Source organism: Colobus angolensis, unplaced genomic scaffold, assembly GCF_000951035.1.
Source record: "Colobus angolensis palliatus isolate OR3802 unplaced genomic scaffold, Cang.pa_1.0 Scaffold306, whole genome shotgun sequence".
Classification (NCBI taxonomy): domain Eukaryota; kingdom Metazoa; phylum Chordata; class Mammalia; order Primates; family Cercopithecidae; genus Colobus; species Colobus angolensis.
The window spans coordinates 1,992,385-2,016,938 of record NW_012116333.1 but is presented as its reverse complement, the minus strand read 5'-3'; the positions used below and the strand labels follow the sequence as shown (position 1 = coordinate 2,016,938).

Below are 24,554 nucleotides of genomic sequence, written 5' to 3'. Positions count from 1 at the left end.
TATGCATGTGGGTCACAGGCAGGTGCTGACTGGGTGGGTTGTGCAGTTGCTGGTTGGGTGGGCTCTGCAGGTGAGGATTGGGTGGGTTGTGCAGGTGCTGGCTGGCTGGACTATGCAGGTGATGAATTGATGGATTGTGCAGGCACTGACTGGGTGAGCCATGCAGGTGAGGATTGGGTGGCTTGTGCAGGTGCTGACTGGGTGGGTTGCGCAGTTGCTGGTTGGGTGGGCTCTGCAGGTGAGAATTGGGTGGGTTGTGCAGGTGCTGGCTGGGCGGACTATGCAGGTGATGATTGGCTGGGTTGTGCAGGTGCTGACTGGGTGGGTTGTGCAGGTGCTGGTTGGGTGGGCTCTGCAGGTGAAGGTTGGATGGGCTATACAGGTGCTGACTGGGTGGGTTGTGCAGGTGGTGGTTGGGTGGGCTCTGCAGGTGATGATTGGCTGAGTTGTGCAGGTGCTGGCTGGGTGCACTATGCAGGTGCTGACTGGGTGGGTTGTGCAGGTGCTGGTTGGGTGGGCTCTGCAGGTGCTGACTGGGTGGACTATGCAGGTGATGATTGGCTGGGTTGTGCAGGTGCTGGCTGGGTGGACTATGCAGGTGCTGACTGGGTGGGTTGTGCAGGTGCTGGTTGGGTGTGTTGTGCAGGTGCTGACTGGGTGGGTTGTGCAGGTGCTGGTTGGGTGGGCTACGCAGGTGAGGATTGGGTGGGCTATACAGGTGCTGGCTGGGTGGACTATGCAGGTGAGGATTGGGTGGGTTGTGCAGGTGCTGGCTACATGGGCTGTGTAGGTGATGGTTGGCAGTTGCTAGTCAGATCACAAGCATGACCTGATGGGCTCAGGTATGAGATGTTGCCTGAGCCCCTCCAGGACTGGTAAAGATTGGAAATTCTAGAAGCTAGTGGGTAAAATGCAGTCATGGACCTCAACCTCCACATTAAAATCACCCAAGGTGCGTTTAAAAATCCCCAGGCTCCCCCTCCAGAGATGTAGGTTTAATTGGTCTTGGATGAATCCAACATATCAGCGTATTTTTAAAGTCCCAGGTGATGTAATATAATGTGCTACCAGGTTCAGGATCCAGCGGACCAAGCCCAGGGTAGGCTCAGATTCCACAGAGCCCCTTTGCTGTGGTCTGAGTAGATATTAATGGGGTGAGGAGTAAAGCTCTGTGTTCATGAAGAACGGAGTGGGCTAGAAGCCAGGACCCCTGGGCTGGCCTCGTGCTGCAGACACTTCTCACACTGTCAACTTCCCTAGATCTCACTTTCCACAGGAGAAAATAGGGGGTGGGGGAGCAGCTGAGATTAGCCTTTAACTCTGTTCAAGCCTAATACCTAATATCTCCAGTTATTATTTTCCCTGTGCTGGGTTTATTGCATTATACGACTTGGAAGGAACAGTCACTTGCTTTTGTAGGAGGTTCCAGCCATCAGATTTCTATGATGAAATAAATTCTTCCCTGGATTCATAGCATAGGTACAAATCCTTTGAGAAAGGGACAGAGGACATATTGCATGACATACCTGAACTTAATGAATTTGATTGAATTAATGTCTTTATCAAGATGAAATGTACATAACATGAAATTAACCATTTTGAAGTGTAAAAGTCAGTGGCAATTCATACACTCACAATATTGTGCAACCACCAGCTCCATTTAATTCCAAAATTTTTCCATCACCTTGTACCTATTAAGAGGTTGCTCCCTCTTCTCCACCCCAGGCAAACACTGATCTGTGTTCTGCCTCCATGGATTTTCCAATTCTGGATTTGTTATGTAAATGGACTCATGCAATATGTATCCTTTTATGAAGCCTTGTTTCACTTAGTATAATTTTTCCAAGGTTCATCCACATTCATTCCTTTTGACACTGGATTAATTTGTAAATGATTACCTAACCTCGAACTCTTTGACAACTCTGTAAAAATGGACTGGCAATGCCATTTCATGACAGGCTCCAGAAAAAAAAAAAAAAAAAAGTCTCCAGCACAGGGGGAGGGGGCTTCTCCTCCCCATCCTTGGTCTCTCAGCACCTCTGTGTGTTTCTCTTTCTTCCCTCCACCTGCCACCTCCCAGTATCTCTCTCTCTCTCTCACTCACACTCTCTCTCTCTCTCTCTCTCTGTCTCCCACCTCCCTCCCTCCCTCCCTCCCTTCCTCCCTTCTTCCCTCTGTCTTTCTCAGCTAATGGAGATTATGGAGAAACTTAAGTTTGCTTTTAACTGACATTTTCAGGGATTGAGGGCAAATGAAAGGTTCTTACGGATTAAATTGTACTGCTATGCTTCATTTCTTCACTTTGTCCACAATCTTGCCACATCGAGAACCTACCAGCACTTTCCCTCCAGCAGGAGCCGTGGTGAGCCTCTTGACCTCTCACTTGGTGAGTTCTATGCTAAAGGTCTCACCCAGCAGTGAGCAGCACACTCAGCTCCATCACTGTGGGCCTCAGTTCCTCCTAGGGAACTCTCCTGCCAGCAGGACCAGCTGCAGCCTCTTTTCTCTTCAGCTCCCAAGCTTCAGACCACTGGTCTGCCTGGTTGTCTCCCAGGACTGCTGGCTTCTCCCTGTCTGACCCTCCTGGCACTCCCCACCCCAAGGAGCCACTGTGCCTCAGGATCACAGTGGAGAGAAAGACAGTGGCCTCTGCCCATACCCAGCCAGAGTGTCCGAAGAGAAGGAGAAGGCGTCTCTGAATCCAACCACTCCTGCAAGTCCCCAAATCCCTGACCTGTACGCTAACGTCAGGACCAAGGCTGAGAGCAGCCTGGTAGGGAGGTTCCTTCGAAACCCTCTCCCATGCCTCCCTGACTCTGTGGCTGTCCTCACCTTGGCCTTTCCCAGAGAATACTCTCTCCCCCACTGCTGGCAGGGATGTAAGGGGACTGTGAGAACCCAGGTAGGGGGGCATGACTGTGTTCTGGGAGAATAGGAGACTCAGAGAGAGGGGCACTGAAGTGGTTGGAATGGGTTAATAAAGGAGGAATGGTAGGTGGATGCTGTATTGAGAAACTTGGACTTGTTCTTGTGAGCCATAGGGAGCTATTGATGGTTATAAGCACAGGACTGATCTGATGAGAATGTTCATAGGAATAATCAATAGGAATAATCACATGGCAGCGCGGTGAGAGGTCAGCTGTCACCTGGATCTTTGCAAAGGATCCTCCCCATTGCTCTTCTTCTTCCCACCCTTGGCCCTTCCATCTCTCCGTACTGCACCGAGCAAGACTCTTCGAACCTAAATCCAGTCAGCACTGTCACACCTATGGGCATCCATGTTGCTCAACACATCCACACGGATGTCCAGGCCACTTATTGCACCTCTGTGGGCTGCCTGCCCTCCCCTGGCACCCGCCTTGCCCATTGAAGGATCTCCTGCCAAGCGCCCCACACTCCCCCACCCCACTGCCCCTGCTCTGCACCAGCAGTGCCAGCCTCCCTGCTGCTCTGGTGTTTGCATGCTCTGCCCACTCTCTGGACCATTGTTCCCCAGGACAGCCGCCTGGCCTACAGACTCACCTCCTTCAGATTTTTACCCAAAGCTTTTATTAAGGCTTTCTCTGACCACCTGGGTGAGTCTGAATGGGATGAGTTACACAACCATCGGGTCACAGGTCACCTGGGTGAGTTGAGGGGTGGATCCTGCCCTGTCAATCATAGTGACTCAAAGACCCACGCTGATGCTGCCAGACCAGAGGCCCGAGAAATAGTGAGCTCATGAATGGTCTCATGTCAGCAGTTAAATCCTCAGTCTGGAAGGAACACACATCACACTCTGCTCACAACTCTCCCACGCTAATCACTGCCCCAGTCACCTGCAAGGGGCCCAGGAAGAGCAGTCCCACCACATCCTGGGGGCCTGGAGGTTTTAATGACCACACTAATTGAAACCCCACCCTGCCTTCCCATACTCCTTTCCCAGTTTTTTTCTTCATAGCATTGGTTATTATCATATTCTATGTATTTTAACAGCCTTATTGATATGTAAGTTACATGCAATAAAATTCACCCATTCGAGGTTCACAGCTAAATTATTTTAACTACATTCATAGAGTTGTAAAACCATTATCACAATCCAGTTTTAGGGCATTTCCAGCACCTCAAGAAATTCCCTCAAGCCCATCTGCAACTAATCCTCCCTCCCAACCCCAGCCCAAGGAAACCATTGATCTGCTTTTTGTCTCCATAAATGTGCCTGTCCTGGGCATTTTCTATAAATGGAAGCATAAGCTATGCAGTGTGTTGCATTGGGCTTCTTTCATGTACCATAAGGTTTTGAGGGTCATTCATGTTCTCGTGTGAATCAGTGATCAGTGTGTTCCTTTGTGGCTGAGTAATACTCCCTTGTAGGGATACACATTTTGTTTCTCCACTTACCCATTGATGGACTTTTGGGTTGCTTTTGGATTGGGTTTACTATGAATGATGCTGCTATTAGCACTCCCATGCATGTGTTTCTGTGAACTCATGCTTTCATTTCTCTTGCTGGGTCATATGGTAGGTTTATGTTTAATTTTTAAGAAACTGTCAAAATGTTTTCTGAAATATCTGTACCATTTTACATTCCCACCATCTTACAATCCTACCTCACACATAAGGGTCCCAGTGTTTCCACATCCTCACCAACACTTGCTATTGTTTTATCACAGTCATCCTAGTGGGTGTAAAGTGGCATTTTAATGGGGATTTGATTTGCATTTGCTTAACCATTAATGATGTTGAATGTACTTTCCTGTGCTTATTAGCCATTTGTATGTCTTTTTATTTCTTTCTTTTTTTTTTTTTCTGATATTGAGTTTTGTTCTTGTCGCCCAGAGTGGAGTGCAATGGCGTGATCTTGGCTCACTGCAACCTCTGCCTCCGGGTTCAAGCAATTCTCCTGCCTCAGCCTCCTGAGTAGCTGGGATTACAGGCGCCCACCACCATGCACAGCTAGTTATGGTATTTTTAGTAGAGATGGGGTTTTACCATGTTGGCCAGGCTGGTCTCAACCTCCTGACCTCAGGTAATCCATCCCCCTCAGCCTCCCAAAGTGTTGGGATTACAAATATAAACCACCACACCCAGCCTGTTTGTATGTCTTCTTTGGTAACATGCCTATTTAAATTTTTTGCCCATTTTTAAATCAGGTTGTCTGTCTTATTAGAGTTGTAAGAATGTTTACATGTTCTAGATACAAATCTATTATCAGATATATAATTTGCCTATATTTTCTCCTAGTCTGTGGCTTGACTTTTAATTTTCTTAATGGTGTACTTAAATTTTAAAGTGCAAAATATCTTAATTTTGTTGAAGTTCAGTTTTTCTATCTTTTCTTTTATGAATCATGCTTTTGATATGATATCTAAGAGTCCGCCTAACCTAACATCACAAACACTTTCTCCTGTGTTTGTTTCTAGAAGTTGTATAGTTTTAGCATCTACATTTAGAGCTAAGATCCATTTTGAGTTAATTTTTGTATATAGTATGAGGTAAAGTCAAAGGGTTGTTCTGTTGCTTGTTTGTTCGAAGGGTTTTAGTTGTTGTTGTTATTGCTGCTGCAGTTTTGCTTATGGATAGTCAGTTGTCCCAACACCATTTGTTAAAAGATTTTCCTTTCCCCACTGAATTGCCCAATCTCCTTTTTGAACTATCAACTAGCCACAAATATTGGGGTTTACTTCTGGATTCTCAATTATATTCTATTGACCTGTAGCCTATCTTTGTGCCTATACCATACTATCTTGATTACTGTAACTTTGGAGAAAATGTAAAAATAGGTAGTCTGTAACTTTATCCTTTTACAAAATTATGTTGCCTATTCTGGGCCCTTTGTGTTTTTATATAAAATTTCAAATTAGCATGCCAATTTCTCCACCCCATAAAAGGTTTCTGAGATTTTGATAGGAATCACATTGAATTTGTAGATTGATTGGAAGATAATTGCCATCCTGCAATATTGATTCTTTAACTTCATGAAGAAAGAAATGTACTTCTAATTATTTATATCTTCTTTATCTTCTCTCAGAAGTGTTTTATGCATGTCTTCACATCATTGTTAAATTTATTTCTAAATAGTTTATTCTTTTTGATACTATTGTGAATGGTGTTGTTACCTTAATTTCATTTATGGAGTTTTTGTTGCTGATGTGTGGTGTAGGTATACAATTGGTTTTTGCTATGTCCACCTTGTATCCTGAGACTTTGAAAAACTTATTAGTTCTAGCAGTTTTTTAAATTAGTTTTTGTGATAATTTTCCAAATACAGTATCATATCCTCTGCAGATAAAGACAGATTTCCTTCTTCCTTTGCAATCTGGCTTTAAATTTATCTCTGTCTCTCTTTCTCTCCTTCCCTCTCCTGACCCTCTTTTTCCCCTTTTTCTCTCATTGTCTATTGTACTGGATGGAATAATACAGTATATTGTTGACTAGAAGTGGAGAAAGTGGCTATCTCTGCCTTTGTCCTTATTTTAAGGAGAAAGCATTCAGTATTTTCATGGTTACATATGATATTGGTCTCTGGGTTTGTCACAGATACCCTTTAACACATTAATAATTTCCCTTCTACTCCTAGTTTGTTGAGAGTTGTTGTTTTTTTTAAATCATGAATGGCTATTGGATTTTGCCAGATGCTTTTCTGCATCCATTAGATGCTTATATGGGTTTTGTCCTTTATTCTATTTGTATTAGTAAAATATATAGATGTATAATAGATGTACAACATTAATTGATTTTTTCAGGTGTCAAACTAATGTTGCATTCCTGGGATAAATCCCATTGAGTCATGGTGTGTAATCCTTTTTATATCTTGCAGAATTTACTTTGCCAATATTTTCTTGAGCATTTTTATATGGGTTAATGAGGGATATTAGCATTGTAGTTTTCTTTTTGTAGGAGGTCTTTGTCCAGCTTTAATATCAAGGTAATACTGGCCTCATAGAATGAGTTGGAAAGTGTTCTCCCTCATTTTCTGAAAGATGTTGTGAAGCATTGGTGTTATATCTATTTATATGTCTCTAGCGGGAGGTAGGGGCACATGCATGTATATGTATGATTATTTCTGTCTTTGTTGGCATAAAGTTGTTCATAGTATTCTTTGATAAGTCTTTTTAATTTCAGTTGAGTTGATATTATGTCCCCCTTTTCATTACTGATTTTTTATTCTTGGTCAGTCCAGATAAAAGCTTTTCCATTTTATTAATCTTTTCAACAAGCTAACTTTTGGTTTCATGGATTTTCTCTAATGTTTTACTGTTTTCTAGTTCATTGATTTTTTATTTCATTTTATTTCTCTTTATTATTTCTTTTTCTGCTTGATTTAGATTTACTTTCTAATTTTTCTAGTTTCTTGACGTGAAAGCTTAGCTTATTGATTTGAGCCTTTATATTCTGATATAGGTATTTAAAGCTATAGATTTCCTTATAGTGATTTTGCTGTATACCATAAATATTGGCATATTGTTTTTCATTTTCATTCCATTCAAAATATGTTCCAACTTCCCTTCTGATTTCCCGTGTGACATGTGGGTGATTTAGTAGTGTGTTCAAATTCCAAATATTTGAGGGTTTCCAAAATTTCTTTCTGTTGTTGTTTCTGATTTAATTCCAAGATAGATAATGTACTTTGTATGATTTAAATTTTTAAATTGATCAGGACTTGTTTTATGGCCTACCTTAGGTCTCTCCCAGAGAATATTCTAAATGTACTTGAAAATAATGTATATTCTGTAGTCATTGTGAGGAGTGCCCTATGTATGTTGATTAGGTCAAATTAGTTGATTCTGTTGTTCAAGACTTCTATATAGTTGCTGATATTCAGTCTAGTTGCTCTATCAATTATTGAGATTGGGATCTGGAAATCTCCAACTGTAATTAGTCCTTTGTTTCTCCTTCAATACTGTCTGTTTTTGCTTCATGCATTTTGGAGCTCTCATGTTATCTCCATACATTTATAATTGTTATAACTTCCTAATACCGTTACTGTTTTTCATTGTTAAATGTTCCTCTTTTTCAGAATGTTTCTTTTTCTTTTTCTTTTTATTTATTTATTTATTTTTTGAGACAGAGTTTTGCTTTTGTTGCCCAGGCTGGAGTGCAATGTCATGATCTCGGCTCACCGCAACCTCTGCCTCCCAGGTTCAAGTGATTCTCCTGCTTCAGCCTCCCGTGTAGCTGGAATTATAGGCATGTGCCACCACACTCAGCTAATTTTGTATTTTTAGTAGAGACAGGGTTTCTCCATGTTGTTGAGGCTGGTCTCCAACTCCTGACCTCAGGTGATTCACCTGCCTCAGCCTCCCAAAGTGCTGGGATTACCCAGCATGAGCCACCACACCTGGCCCAGAATGTTTCTTTTCTTAATGTCTATTTTACCATATATTAACATGACCAGTTCCAGGTGTCTTATGATTACTGTTGTGTGGCATGTATTTTTCTATTCTTTTTCTTTTAACCAGATTGTGTCTTTGAATCTATAATGTTAGACAACATACAAATGGATCTTGCCATTTTATGGAGATGGTCTTTGTATTTTGATTGAGGTATTTAGACCATTCACATTTAATATAATTATTGATATGTTTGAATTTACATTTGCCATTTTATAATCTGTTTTCTATATGTCTTCTCTTTTTTGTTCCTGTTTTTCTTTTACCATCTTTTGTGTGAGATAGATATTTTCTAGTATACCATTTTAATTTTTCTATTTTTTACTGTATTTTTGTGTCATCTTAGTGTTTGCTATAGAGATTACAATATGCATTTTACCTTAATCTACTTCAGATTAATAATTCCAGTAAAATGTAGAAACTTTTGCTCCAAGACAGCTCCATTTTATCCATTTTCCTTTGTGCTATTATTGTTTTGGGCTTATCATATACAACATTTATAACATTTATATATGATAAGCCCAACAATACACTGTTATAACTATGGCTTTATACATACTATGTCTTCAAAAGATGTTAAAAGGAAAAATAAATTTATGGGACCATCAGATTAACCCACATGTTTTTCATTTATTCCTATAGATTCAAGTTACTGCATAGTAAAACTCCTCTTAGCTTAAAAAATTTCCTTTAATGTCTTATAACATAGATCAACTAGCAAGGAACTCTGTCTTTGTTTTTCTGGAAATATCTTTATTTTGCCTTCATTTTGAAGGATGTATTTTTTGATATAGAATTTTTAGTTAACAGTTTGTATTTTTCTTTCAGCACTTTGAATATGTCCTCCTACTTCTGGCCTTCACTGTTTCAGATGAGAAGGCAACTGTTAATTGTGTCAGTACTCCCTTTCATGCAACAAGATGTTTTTCTTTTGCTGCTTCAAGATTTTCTCTTTGACTTTCAAGAGTTTGTCCTAATGTGCTGAGGTGTAGATCTCTTTGTATTTATCCTACTTTGGATTCTTTGAGATAATTATACATGAAAATAATGTTTTTCATCAAATTTAGGAAGTTGTCAGTAATTATCTTTTTCAAATCGTTTTCCTGTCTTTTTCTTCTTTGTCTCCTTCTGTCTGGGATTTGCATTACACATATGTTGGCATGCTTTATGTTGCTTTACAGGTCTCTGAAAGTATTTTCTTTGTGCTCCAATTTTTTAAATTGTTTTGTGTTCTTCAAGTTTGCTAATTTCTATAGCTCTGTCTTTACATTCACCTGTTCTTTCTTCTCCTTCCTCAAGTCTTCTGATGAGCTCCTTCAGCAAATTTTTATTTTAGTTATTGAATGTTCAATTCAATAATTTCCGTTTGGTTTTAAACATTTTCTATCTCATTGAAATTCTCTAGGTATTGATTTATTATTGTCCTATGTCCCCGTAATTCTTTAATCATGTTTCTTTAAGTTTTTTAAAAACATATTTACAGTAGCTATTTCAAAGTCTCTGCTAAATCCAAAATCTGACAATACTCAAAGAGTTAGTTTCAACTGACTTTTTTTTTTTTTTTACATATGAGTCACACTTTTCCTTTGTACTTCTCTTTTGTTTTTTGGTTGTTAGAAATTGGGCATTTTAGATAACATATTTTAAGAACCCTGATTAATGTAGTTGTTAAATTGTTCATTTATTTAATAACTTGCCTGACCTAAACCTGTGAAATTTGTCTCCCTCACAGAACACAGCAACTAATATCTGTTATATTTGCCTTTATTCTTGCTTGTACCTTTAAACCTGCCTTCCTAAGGGTCACTGTTGTTTCTGTGTAATTTAGTAATCAGCCAATGATGTCATATACAAACCATAAGCCAGTAAACCCTCTATTTTCTGCCAACAGATCTGTGCATGGGTAGGGAAATATTCTCAAAGTTCATATATAACATTTATAACACTTATTTATATATGATAAGCCCAAAAATATACTATTATAGCTTTATATATAGTATGTCTTTAAAAGATGTTGAAAGGAAAAATACATTTATCAGAACTTCTTATTAACCCACATGTTTTTCATTTATTCCTATAGATTCAGGTTACTGCATAGTGAAATTCCATTCAGCTTAATGGAATTTTAGGTTGTTTTCAAGACTGCCTTGGCTTTTACTTTTTGTTGGACCTTTCATGTCACCTCTGCACATGCCCTTATCCTTAGAGTTGGCAAGAATGTGTGGATACTTTGAGCCATCTTTGGTCTCCACTGCACATGCATACAGTCCAAGCCAGGAATATATTTGCCCCAACCTTGACTGCAACCTCAGACTAATTGAGCATTGGTCCTCCCCATTCACTAGCTGCCAATATTGTCAGTTCTACTGACAATCATAATTGAATAAGCAACTTTGGACTACATCAGCAAAATTGCTACTCCCTATGACAATGCCCCACTCTGACAGAACCTCTGTGAGGACTGAGCTTAGAAAAGTGGGATAGGAATTGCCCTAACAAACAGTACAACAGTGCAAAGCAGACTTGTTCTGTTCTTACTCAAAGTTTAGCAGTTTTTCAAGCATAAGAGCTTTTCTGATTGTTGCATGTCTTTGGTCAATTTCCAGAGTACAGAAATGGTTGTTTTTATCAGTTTTTTCAAGCTTTATAGTTGTGTTTTGGGGAGAGAATTTGCTGACTTCATCATTTAGCCATAGCTGGAAGTCCTGCCTTTTACTTTTTTATTTCAAGTTTCCCATACCCCCTTTCTTATTAGGATATAGGCATGATCTTGCAGGCATTATTGCCACTATCCCTTTGCTCATTATTTAAGCACCACTAGAATTAGGAGGGGAAGGGGAAGGTTAAAGTTAGAGCTCTTTTTCACAGTGCCTAGGATTATGACTGGCACATAATATATGTTTAATAGTTGTTTGTGAATAAATATTATTCATAGAATGAATAAATAGCATGAAAGTGGGACTGATGGTGGTCAGGTGACCTTCCTGAGGGCTTGAGTAAGTAAGAATATAGAGGGAAAAGGAGGTTCAAGAGATACTGGGAAGAAAAATGGACAACACTTGACAGTACTGGGCAGGGGAGTACTGTCAGTACTGGACAGTACTGGACAGTACACTCAGGTGTCTGTGGTTTCTAGCTGGGTAATGGGATGATTAGTTTTGGTGGTACAAGGTAATCCTGCAGAAGCCAGGGCCCTTCATCATTAAGCTAAACACACACACACACACACACACATACACACACCCCTGGTCTGGGAGTTGAAGAAGTTGCCCAAGGCTTCATGGGAAGGTGGAACAATGGCAGGCCCAGCTGCTGCTTCACACTGATGAGGTGAGTCCACAATGATGAAGTAAGGCAGCAATGTATGTCTCCCAAATCCCCCCAAGAATCTCCCTGTGGCACAGACTTATAAGAAAGATACACAAAAGGGAATCCTGGGAAGTGTAATTCAGCCTAACCAAGTTGCATTACGAAGCAGCTACAAGACCTCATTCTGCAGTTTCTATTAGGGGAAAACAATGGAAGATTGGAAGCCATTCTAAGATTCTAAGGGAATGGCTCTAGGAGGGGTAGTGGATGGGCAGAGGGAGAAGAGACCAGAGCAGGGAGAGTAACTAGTCAGGAGACTACTTAAGCAGTCCAAGGAAAGCTTATGAGAATATAGGCCAAAAGAGTGGTGGTAGAAACATAACAGAGTCTAAGAAGATGGAATGCACAAGTGGCTGGCAGCATGTGGAAAAGGGGGAGAAAGAAGGTAAGTTGAGGCCAGCCTACTGGCTTTGGCAGTGAGGAGGGTGGAGACATCTTGTTGGGAGGGGAATGTAGGTGAAGGGATAGGTGAAGTGAGGATACTTTGTACCTTTTCTTATTGACCTTTCCAGCAGGTTCTCTCTTCTTTTCATCCCGTCTCACTGACCCCAGCACCATCCATTCACCCATTCATCCACCATTCATCCATCCACCCATCTACTCATCCACCATCCATCTATCCATCTATCTATCCATCTATTCACCCATTTGCCATCCATCCATTCACCCACCCATCCACCATTTATCTATCCATCTACCCATCTATTCATCCATTTACCCATTCATCCATCCGTTTATACATCCACCAGTCATTCATCTACCCATCTCTTTACCATCCATCCATCTAGCCACCCATCTACCATCCATCCATCCACCTAAAAATCCACCCATTCACCCACCCATCCACCCACTCATTCACCATTCATCCATTTGCTATTCATCCGCCACTCATTCATTCACCATCCATCCATCCATCTGTATACCTGTGTCCCCTGTCAGCTGTCTCTGGACAACAGCTCTGTGAGTGACGAATGACACCTATTGCATGGCCTCACACAAGCAATAATTCACAGATCCTTTCTACCCCTTGTCCCCCACCTCAACACAATAGTTGGAGCCTGTCTCCATCTGCAGCTTCAGAACTGTGGATGCCCAGGGCAGTAAACTCTCAGTGGCATTTATCTAAAGGCTGGTTGGCTTCTGGGGAGATCAGCTTCTCAGAGACTGGCCTGGCAGGGATAGCAGCAATGTGTATGCAGGCAGCTTTTCTGATTGTCCCAACAACCCACTCTGGCCCTTCACACTGGAGCTCTCAGAATAAAGCTGAAGTCCTGGCTATCACGAGGAAGCCTCTCAGACTCCAGCCCTCCCTGATATGTCTTCTGCCCACCCCAGTGTACTATTCCAACTTGTTACCTTTTACTTTCATATCCTGATTCTACAAGTGGCTCTGCTTCCTGGACCCTTTGTCCTGTCCCTTCTGACTTCCCTCCCAGCACTCTGGGTTTTGCATGCCAGTCAACGTCTGGGCTTTGCCTGCCCACTTCGTGGCCTCTTTGTGGTTACTTCAAGTGAGAACTCCTCGCTGGTCTCCCACTGTCCTACCAGTGATGACTACAGCAATGGGTCTTGAGCTGGTACTGTTTGCCAGTAGTCATGGCTCTAAAGCTTGGACATACATAACACGTGTAGAGATATAGCCCCTTCTTTCTAGATCTTGGTCCGCAAAAGGGCAGGGCTGTGGTGCAGGGGATATAAGAAGCAGCCAGAAACAGGAGGATCCTGATGCAACCCAGGGGTTCAAGGCAGGGTCCCAGAGCAGGGAGAATCCCTGTTGGCTCTTGGAGCCTGGGCAGGAGCAGCCCAATGGGCAGACTCAAGCAGACATTCCTGGAAGAGGACCAGGGCCATGCCACAAGCTCTAAGGGCTCCATCCTGCTCACCCCAGTCTTCTTGCACAAGCACTAAGCATGGGACACAGGCACACAGACAGCATGGACGCAGGGCTGGGCTGGAAATACCCAGACACCCCGAATGTCTCCTTTATGCAGTGTCCCCATAGCTAACATGCCTTTATCAACAGCCACTGGAGAAATACTGAAGCTGTGCAGGGCAGAGGAAGAGGGAGCAGCCGTGTCATTAACCCCTTAGCCCCCATGCCTCTCCAGGATGCTCACCTGCACCTGACAGCACAGGACCCCTGAGAAATGAGTCTGAAGATGGAGATTTTCCTTCTTCTTTCTTTAACAAAAAGAGATAGAGTAAGGACCTGATGCTACCACCAGACTAAAAATAATAATAAATAACAGCATTGAGATCACCTTGCATAGTTTACAACTCTCTTCAATATCCACAAGGGTGATGTCATTTAATTCCTGTAGACAGCTTGCAAGATATTAATGTTTCCATTTTACAGAGGAGAAAACTGAAGTTCAAAAGTGCCGTCCTTCCATCCTGCTCCCCCAGCCAGGAAGTGGTTTAAGTTTATGTTGTCCAATAGCAGGGCCTAAGACAAGAGCTTGGGTGCAGGTGGTTTATTTGGGAGGTGATGCCAGGAAGCAGGACTGATGGGGCAAAGCATGACACCAGGAAAGAGGGGAGGCCAGTGTGAGGGGCATAATGAAGGTTGCTGCTGTCCCAAGACTCACTTCCACAGGGACCCTGGGAAGAGTGCAGACTCACCTGCCGTGAGCCTGGAAGGTGAGAGGGTAGGGCTTACCCAGCCCCCTTTCTCCCTTGGCTGAGGGCCACCCCAGGGATGTGGACACCCAGCCCTTCTGGACTGCATTTGTTTGTCCAGGGCTCCAAGGTCCCTGTGGCTTCAGAGAAAGCCCAGGCCTGAGAGCCTGGAGTGGGAAGCCATCAGTGGGCTCATCCAAGAGGGGATGTTTCACCACAGCCGTGGCTGAACTTAGAGCTGGCCAAGAGACTGGAACAAGTTACGGGGCACCCAAAGCTGTGCTGCAAGTTATGACCTAAACCCTAGGCATTTTTCTCTTGCCAACCTTGGAGGAGTATGAAACTAGTCATGCCCGAGGAGACAGGGAGTTGGGATCCAGGGAAACACCAGGCCCAGTGCAGAAGTGGGGGTGGGGGCAACAAGAGACAGAGAGGCCCAGAAACAAGGTGAAGTGCTTCATTCATGATGGACCCAGAAGGAGTCCTGCCTCCAAGAGCCTCCCATGGGTGCTGGAATTCCCTTGTTCACACTGAGGAAGAGGGAGGGCAGGTACATGAGTCTGCTTGGGCTGCCATGACAAAGTACCTCGGGCCACGGGGCTTTCACAACACACATGTATTTCTCCCCATTTTGGAGGCTGGAAGTCTAAGATCAATGTGTCAGCAAGCTTCTTTCTCCTCTCTCCTTGGCTTGTAAATATCACCTTCTCCTTCTGTTTTCACATAGTCAGTGTCTGTGTCCTTATCGCCTCTGCTTATAAGAACTCCAGTCATATTGGACTAGGGCCCACCCTAATGGCCTCATTTTAACTTAATCATTCATTTTAACTTTGATCTTTAAAGGCCCTATCTCCAAATACAGCCACTTTCTGTGTGGGGCAGTGGGGGTTAGGCTTCAGCATGCACTGAGGTGGGGGGACATGATTCAGCCCTCTTGCTTTCCTGGGCTCAGAACTGTCAGCCCTGAGAAGCAGAGGAGAGTCTATTCCAAGGAATAGGCTGGGCAGAGCCTCAGAGAGTGTCTAGACAGATGCTCTGCCAGCCACACTGCCCTCCAGGGAGCCAAGCGGAAGCCCAGGCTCACCCACCCCCAGCCACAGAACCAAATAAGGGCTGAGTCAGTGGCTCTTCTTAGAGACCCAGTTTCCTACAATGTTTTCTGTTTCTGCACATCTGGGAGAAATGATTTGACTCTAGGAATGGTTGTGAAATGGGCAAACCACAGTGCAGGCTCACCACCCCCTGCACCCAGCAGCTTATCCTGTCCTATGGCCCAGTTCTGTGAGGGCAGAGAACTTTTCCCTGTTGGCTAGATCAGGAAGTGGAAGATCTGAAGTTTACTGACTTGCCAAAGGCTCATAGCTAGTTAGTGGCAGACAGGACTTAACCCAGATCTGAGCTGACCCACCTTTAGTGCTCATTCATAGCAGAACCTCTGCTTTTAGGGACACTGATGGCAGCTTTTGGCTGCTGCCATCAAATCCGCCACCCAAATCTGAATGTACCCATTCAGCTACCCATGATACTACTGAGCTACTGGTGCAAACTGGCTTCTCTCAACAGGTGAGCTGGCTGGCAGGTAACACCTCCTATCAGTTACCATAGAAACAAGCATGGGAGGAAGCAGCATCCTGGTGGCCAGGAAGAAGATGAGGGAGAACATAGGGCATAGATGCCCATGGTGTCAACTCTGACACCTGCCCTGGAGACTTCCAGGAGTCAGGGCATCCTGCAGCCAGCTTGGCCCAGTGTTGAGTTTGGAAAGGCTCTCCTTCCTCCCATGCCAGTCCTCTGCTCCCTACTCCTCTTAGCCCTGTGGAATGACCCTGTCCCTATTAATGTGCCCATCTCCTTCTGCAGATGGATATAAACAGAGATTTTCTTGTGGAAAGTCCACAGGGAAAGCCAGCCCTCCCTCCCTGCTGCTGGCATCATTTTCCCACAAAACGTTAAAACAATCTAGAGAAAGCCAGGCCTGGGTGTGGATCCAGGTTCTACCATCTGCTTACTCTGTGCCCTTACTCAAGTGATATAATCTCTCTGCTTCAGTTCCTCATTGTAAAAGTGAGACCACAATAGGCCATATCTCACAATACTGTAATAAGGATTACATGTCTAATTAAAAGCAGAGAGTTCAAGGAAAGGCACAGGGTAAACCCTGAATAAGAGGGAACTCCCTTCCAGACAAACAATCAGATGCCACTGTTAATCTCTGGCTGAGAATTGTTTCCTTTGGGAATTTTTTGAAAACCAAGTCATATGATGGAGACTGGACACAGGGACCCTATATTTGAAGCTTTCTCCCACTTTTACTTCTCTAGCATGCAGTCAGTGCAAACCTCAGACCTGGGAGTCTCAGAAGAAGGTAGACTATCTGCAGAAACAAGAGGTGACAGGGGCCATTAAAGGTGGACAGGCCTGAGAAATGATCTCAAAAGTTTCCTAAGGGTTGATAATTTATGCAGTCACCCAGCAAACATGAGTTGTGCCAGGCACTGCTCTAGGCACTGGAATACAGCAGGCAACACAATTGGCAAAAACCCTTACCTTCTGGAGCTCATGCTCATATCATCCAATGGAAAGGCCTGAGGGAACTGTCCACTGATGTGTTCCATGTGGGTCACGGGCCTCTGGCAGGTGACTCAGGATCTTCCAGGGGTAGATGAAGGAAAAGAATAGTCAGCATTGTGCAGCAGTAATGAAAATGGAAAGACTCTGGCTTCTGGTTTCATCTTTGACATCTGAAAACTTAGACATTTTCACTCTCATTCTTACAACAAGGAAAAAGCTGAGCAAACTTAAAATCAATGATTTGGCTCTGGCATCTGGAGACACAGCAAATATTAAAGACAGCATAGCTCCTAGCCAGGGTGGTTTTGGGAACACCCCCCAATTTGCAGTTGGTGTCAGAAGTGAGGCTGGTCTTGTGAAGGACTGTGTGCCCTCTAAACCTGGAGTTGGCCAACTCCAGGCAGTGACAGACAACAAACCACCAACCTAAGTAGGATAAAAACAAGAAATGTATACATTTTAGGCATATCACATTCAAAATGCAGAAAACAAAAGAGAAAATCTTGAAAGAAGCCAGGGGTATGAGGACCACCTTTCCTTTAGAGGAACAAGGCTAGGAATTACATCAGACTTCACAACAGAAGCCACGCAAGCAAGGAGAGAGTGAAGTGAAATATTTCAACTGTTGAAATAAAAATATGTTGAATAGTTCGTGTATTAAAAGTTGCAATAAAACTCCCCACCAATATAGGATTGCAGACCCACTGAAATTTTCCTTCAAAAGTGAAGGTTAATAGAAAGGAATGAAATAATGTCTTTTGCAGCAACTTGGATGGAGCTGGAGGCCATTATTCTAAGTGAAGTAACTCAGGAATGGAAAAGCAAATATCATATGTTCTCACTTGTAAGTGGGAGCTAAGTTATGAGGACGCAAAGGCATAAGAATTATATAATGGACTCTGAGGCTTCATGGGGAAGGTTGGGAGGAGTCTGAGGGACAAAAGAGTATATATTGGGTACAGTGTACACTGCTCGAGTGACAGGTGCACTAAAATCTCAGAATTCATCGCTATAGAATTCATCCATGTAACCGAAACCACCTGTACCCCAAAACTATTGAAATAGAAAAATAATTTTCATTGTAAAAAAAAAAGTGAGACTAAATACTTTCCCAGACAAACAAAAGCCAAGGGTATTCATTGCTTGTCCTTCAAGAAACGTTAAAAGAGAGAAAGAAAATGATGGGTGAGAAACTCAGATCTACATAAAGAAAGAGCATCAGAGAAGGAATAAATGAAAGTAAAACAAAGTCTTCATTTTTCTCATTCTTAATTGATCTAATAGGTAACTGTTTGTCCAAGTAACAATAGCAACAATGTGTTGGGTGACTGTAACAGGTAGATAACCAAAGCGAATGTCAGTAATATTATAAGGAACAGGAGGGAGGAACTGGGAATATTGATAAAAGGAACCTGTACTATTTTTTAAGCAGTAGTGTTATTTAAGAGTGGACTCAGATTGGCTGTAAATATATATTGCAAAATCTAGGGTAACAAGAAAATATTTTTTAAGAAGTATAATTGATATCCCAAGGAGAAATATATCATTTTAATTGGCTTGTAACTATTAAAGAAGTTAAATAAATAACAATTTTCCAACAAAGTAAGCACTAGTTCTCAAGTGGTTTGACTGGTGTATTCTACCAAACACTTAAGGAAGAAATTAGATAAATTCTCCACAGTATCTTCCAGAATATAAAAGTGGAGGGAACACTTTCTAACTCATTCTGTCAGGCTAACCCAGCACCCTAACACCCAGACCAGATAAAGACAAGAAAGAAAAGCTACATCAGTATCTTTTATGAATATAGATGTAAAAGTCCTTAGTGAAATATTGGCAAATTGAATCCAATAATGTATAAAAAGAATTATATACCACAAGCAAGTGGAGTTTATTCCAGATAAGGAAGACTGATTGAACACTCAAAAAACTATCATGTGGTAGTTAATATGTGATAAACAATGTGATAACCCACCACATCAACAGGCTAAAGAGGAAAAATCATACGATCATATGAATTGATGCAGAAAAAACATTTGACAAAATCTAACACTCATTCATGATAAAAACTTTCAGCAAACTAGAAATAGAGGGAACTTCCTCAACTTGATAAAGAACATCCACAAAAACTGTACAGCAAAATTTATACTTAATTGTGAGAAACCAGATGTTCTCCCTCTATGTTTAGAACAAGGCAAGGATGTTCCCTTTCACCACTCTTATTCAACATTGTACTGGAAGTCCTAGCAAATGCAGTAAGACAAGAGAAGGAAACCATATATATACAGAATGCAGGAAGAAATAAAATTGCCTTTTTTCACAGAAGGCAGGATTGTCTATGCAGAAAATTCCACAAAACTGATGGAAAAAAAGTCTTACAACTTGTAAGTGATTATAGCAAGTCACAGGATATAAGGTTAATATCCAAAATCAATGCCTTTTTTATACCAACAATGAACAGCTGGAATTTGAAAATAAAAGCATGATACCATTTACATTAGCATAAAAATGAAATACCTATAAATCTAACAAAATATGTACATGATCTCTATGCAGAAAAGTATAAAACTCTGATTAATGAAATCTAAGAAAATCGAAATAAATGGAGAGACGTTCCACCTTCATGGATTGGAAGATTCAATATTGTTAAGATGTCACTTTCGGGCTGGCACAGTGGCTCACGCCTGTAATCCCAATACTTTGGGAGGCCGAGGCAGGTGGATCACAAGGTCAAGAGATCGAGACCATCCTGGCCAACATAGTGAAACCCCATCTCTATTAAAAATATAAAAATTAGCTGAGCGTGGTGGCAGGCACCTGTAGTCCCAGCTGCTCAGGAGGCTGAGGCAGGAGAATTACTTGAACCTGGGAGGCGGAGGTTGCAGTGAGCTGAGATTGCGCCACTGCACTCCAGCCTAGTGACAGAGCAAGACTCCGTCAAAAAAAAAAAAAAAAATTAACTTCTTTCTAACTTGGTATATAGACTCAGTACAATCCCAGTCAAACTCCTAGCAAGCTATTTTGTGCTTTTCCATACACAAGCAATGAACAATTGAAACTTGAAATCAATTTTTTTCAATCTGTCATTTAAAATAGCACCAAAAGAATGAAATATTTACTTATAAAACTAACAAAACAGGCATAGGATCTATTGCAGAAAACCACAAAACATTGATGGAAAAAAAATCAGAGATTGAAATAGAGAGCTATTCTGTGTTTGTGGATTGGAAGACTCCATATTATTTAAATGTCAATTATTCCCTAATTGATCTATATAGATTCAGTGAATTCTCAATCAAAATCCTAGCAAGCATTGGCACACTGATTCTAAAATTTATATGGAAAGGCAAAAAATCTAGAATAACCAACACAAAAATGAAGGAATCACACAGCCTAAATTCAAGACTTACACTAAAATTACACTAAACAAAACAGGGTGATATGAGCAAAAGGATAGACACATGAAAGAATGGAATCAAATAGAGAAACAAGAATAGACCCACACAAATGTAACTAACTGACCTTTCATAAGAAGTCAAGGTAATTCAATGGAGAAAGGATAGGCCTTACACCTTTTACAAAAATCAACTCAAAATGGATGGTAGACCTAAATACAAATATACAAAATACGAAGTTTCTAGAAGAAAACAGGAGAATGTCTAGATGACTTTGTGATTGACACCCATGGAGAGGGTAGGAAGCAGGAGTGAGCAAAAGGCGAAATCAGACTGTAATGCAGGCACACCAGCAGCCTCAGTGGACTCCATACTTAGCTCTGAGGGTCAGCTGGACTTTCCAGGCTGTCCTAAGTTGGGGCAAGAAGGCCAGGCCTCTATACCCCCAAAATGACCAGCCAGTGGTGGTGGCTGGCCCTAGTAAGGGAGTATGTCTCTGAGAAATTCCCAGTGGAGGCATAGGCTGAAAGGGCTGGGTGTTAGCAGCTGGGAGCTAGTCCTGGGCCATCTGGGTAGCACAACAGAGCCCATTCCAGGTATCTCTAGATTTTTACTGTTACACGTAATGCTGTGAGTACACCTTTCCCTGCAAGATAAACTCCAAGGAGCAGACACATGGATCAGGGGTGTGCACTGTGTTCCTCCCTTAGTCACAGCCATGGCCACCACTGCATCTTGAGGGTGGTGGCCTCTCTCAGCTCGGACTCCCCAGGTTGGTGGATGGGAAGGCAAGCTTTGCTCCCCTTACTGCAATGTATGTCACTGTGGCCCCATGTCCTATCTGCACCGAATTTGATGACTCCAAGGGGCCACCTGGGGAATGGGAAGAGGTTTACATCCATTTTGTGATGAAATTCTATTGCTTTAATATACTTTCACTATATTGTCAAGGGCATGACTCAATAACTTTCAAAAAGTTCATATGCTTTAAATTTGCTAACAGGAGTCATCAGACGGAATCAAATGCGTTGAAAGCAGACTTCTGGACCTATGGAGTGGTTTGGGGCCTCGAGGTGGTAGGGTAGAGCCAAAGCCAACAGAACAGGCAGTCAACTCCATCATGCAAGTACCGTATGGTGGACATCTGTGTCCAAATCCTTGCTATGGAAACAGACAGGGGCCACCTGGTGTTACTCAACCCAGCAGGCTTAGCCATCTGCTAGCCAGTGACCTTGCACACACTGGCTCTGAGTCTCACTTTTCTCTTAAAACAAGAATTAACAAGACATCTTTGGGTGGCCATGTGTGTGAATCAAGATATCGGGGCCTGGGGTGTGGTAGATGCTCAGCAAATGGTAACTGCTAAAACAAGGACTGTAACACCTGTACTAATGGTAGATCTGCCACCGGGCACAGCATGCTCCTGGCCACATCAGGGCCGGTTCTGAGACTGTGTGAGTACAGAACTGGAAGGCAGGGCCGTCTCGAACAGAGGGTGGCCAGTCAGGTACCCTGAGGACTCCCAAGATAGACTCACTCACCCACTGCAAGGAAGAGAAGGAGGCCAGATGTCTGTCCCTGTGATGCCAGCTTGGCCATTGCCCTCCTTTCTTTGAGTCCCAGAGCACTGCATTAATACATTTTACTTGGGACTGATTCTTCAAGCAACTCTTGTGCAGGGTAATGAACCGAAGTATAGACAGTAACTTTCTACAAATGACAAAGATGCCTCTTCCTCTGGGCTGAGCCAGCCTCACACCAGACCCCGTAGCGTGTCCAGTAGAGCACCTGGTGGCCTGAATGAAGTGCCCACGTACCTCAGCCAGCCACACCGGAGGCCGGGCCCAAAGTGCCCCTCACCCAGGGCCCTTTACAATGCATGCCTCACATTATCAGTTGGGATCTTTCATAATGCCCTTGGAATGTCAGAGGAGACTGAACTTCGAAATTAAAAACTTGACCAGAGGAGCAAGATGCTGTGGGCATGAGCCCAAGCTTCCCAGTGACCTTCCCTGGGCAACCCTGTGTCGCCACTCAGCGTGGAGCACTAGCGCTCTCCCAAACCCTGTCCTGGCTGCTAGCCCAGATGGGAATGAGACAGGCCCTGCCCGCCATGCCTTGGACCTAGAGTGAGGACAGACATCCTCGGACACCTGTCTTGCCCTCTCTGATTCTCCAATACCAGCTGGGTGTCCAACAGTTCAATTCAATTCAATTCAATTCAATTCAAGTCTGACATTAGCTCTCCAGAGCTAGTGCAGACCACACTGGTTAGGGCTGCGTCCCACAGGACCTCCCCCACTTCAGACGCAAATAGGTGCCCAGGCCATCCACACTCCGTCCTACTTGGCTGTGCATTAATAGATTCCCGCAACCCCTCCTCAGGTTTGATAATTCACTAGAATGACTCACAAAACTCAGGAAAACACTTTACTGACATTTGCAGGTTAATGATAATGAATGCAACTCAGGACAGCCTGCTGCAGGAAATGCATTGGGCCAGGGAAGAGGGAGGGGTGTGGAGCTTCCACTCTTCCTGCACACCCCACTCCCAGAATCTCCATGTGTTCACCAACCTGGAAGCTCCCTGAATCCCATCATTTAGGGGTTTTTATGAAGGCTTCATTATGTAGGTATGATTAATCAAATCATTGGTCATTGGTGATTGGACTCAATCTCCAGCTCCTCTCTCCTTCCTGGAGGTCAAGGATAGGGCTGAAACTTGTAGCCCTCTAATCACATGGCTGGTTCCGCACCATGCCCGATCAGCTCCCACTCTCCCACAGTCACCTCCTTAACCTTGCCTCAGGTACCTTTGAAAGGGGCTTGCTCTGAATTATCAAAAATGCTCCCCTCACTTCTGTCACTCAGGAAACTCCCAGGGTTTTAGGAGCTCTGTGCCTGGTACAAATATCAAATATCTATTTCCCATTGTACCACACCCTCCACGTGAGTGTCCTGGCGACGGGCAGCTCTGTCTCTTGAGAGGGCACCTTCCCCAGGGCTGGATATTGGGCTTCATGCAGCGTTGGTTGTCAGCAAATGTGCATGGAGGGAAAGGGTTGAGTATCTGCCAGGATATTCAGGAAATTCCAAACGTGCCATGGGTTTGGAACAGCGGCCAGGGCTTCAACTCTGAAGGCAAATGCCTAACAAATATCAATGTAGCACCTCCTAGCAGCCACCATTAATAGCCTACTGGATTTCAGAACCATCTAGAAGCTCCATCTGTTTTTCACAGGTTTTCACAAAGACACTGAGGGGTAGATGTCCTTGGTCCTGATGAGGTCCCCAAGATTAAGACCCTGGGGGCATCAGAATTCACACTCAGCCTGTTTGTTGACAACACCCCTCCAGTTTCCATGCTGGGCTCCTGGTCTGGAATCAGGACAAGAAAAAGACAAAACCAAGAAAGCCTCCTGGGTGAGTCTCTCTTATAATTGGATCTGATTTAGCGGGGGATAGGGTTAGCTATTGTAGTGTAAGAAACCAGCATAATATCAGGGCGTCAAATAGTATGCTAGTATCCATGCTGCTGGGCCAAAATGGGATTGATGGGACCACATGTCTCTCATGGAGACTTTTACAGTCAATCTACCAAAGGAGGGACATGGCTGCTTTTGAGAACTGGAAACTCATTTGCCCAGGTCTCTCCTGGGACTAGAAATGCTGGTAGTGAGCTGAGCATTTGGGGAAGCAGTTTCTGTTCTAGGTGACAATGGTGTCATAGAGCTACATGCTGTGCACATGTAAACACACTCCTTTGCTTGGGTCCCAGGATGGCTTGGTGTGGATAGGTATGGAGCAAAGATCACCCCTGGAAGCCTGGAAGCTGAGGCACATTCAGATCTTCCCTCCTCTGAGTTTGATATGAGCCAGAAGAAAAGCCCAGCAAAGCAGGGGTGTGTGTGTGTGTGTGTGTGTGTGTGTGTGTGTGTGTGTGTGTGTATATGTTGCAGGGAGGCCCTTCCTTTGCAAAAAGGTGCAATGTGAGCACCATCTGTCTAGTTCCTGCTAGAATCAGACATCCTTAAACAGAAGAAAAGTGCTTCAGGGTGAAAATGCAAAATAGCGGCACGGGAAGGCACGGCTCTTAACTTGAGTGTATTGCAAATATCAAGCACATGTTTGTTGGGTTTTTTTAATTTTTATTATACTTTAAGTTCTACAGTACATGTGCACAATGTGCAGGTTTGTTACATATGTATACTTGTGCCATGTTGGTGTG

The 24,554-nt window shown here is 43.1% G+C and overlaps 1 protein-coding gene across 1 annotated transcript in view; it reads left to right on the top strand.

Annotated features, from left to right (window-relative positions):
• ARHGAP22 (Rho GTPase activating protein 22) overlaps positions 1-24,554 on the top strand; it is a 215,530-nt gene that overhangs the window by 874 nt on the left and 190,102 nt on the right. The gene's annotated exons all lie outside the window — the stretch shown is intronic.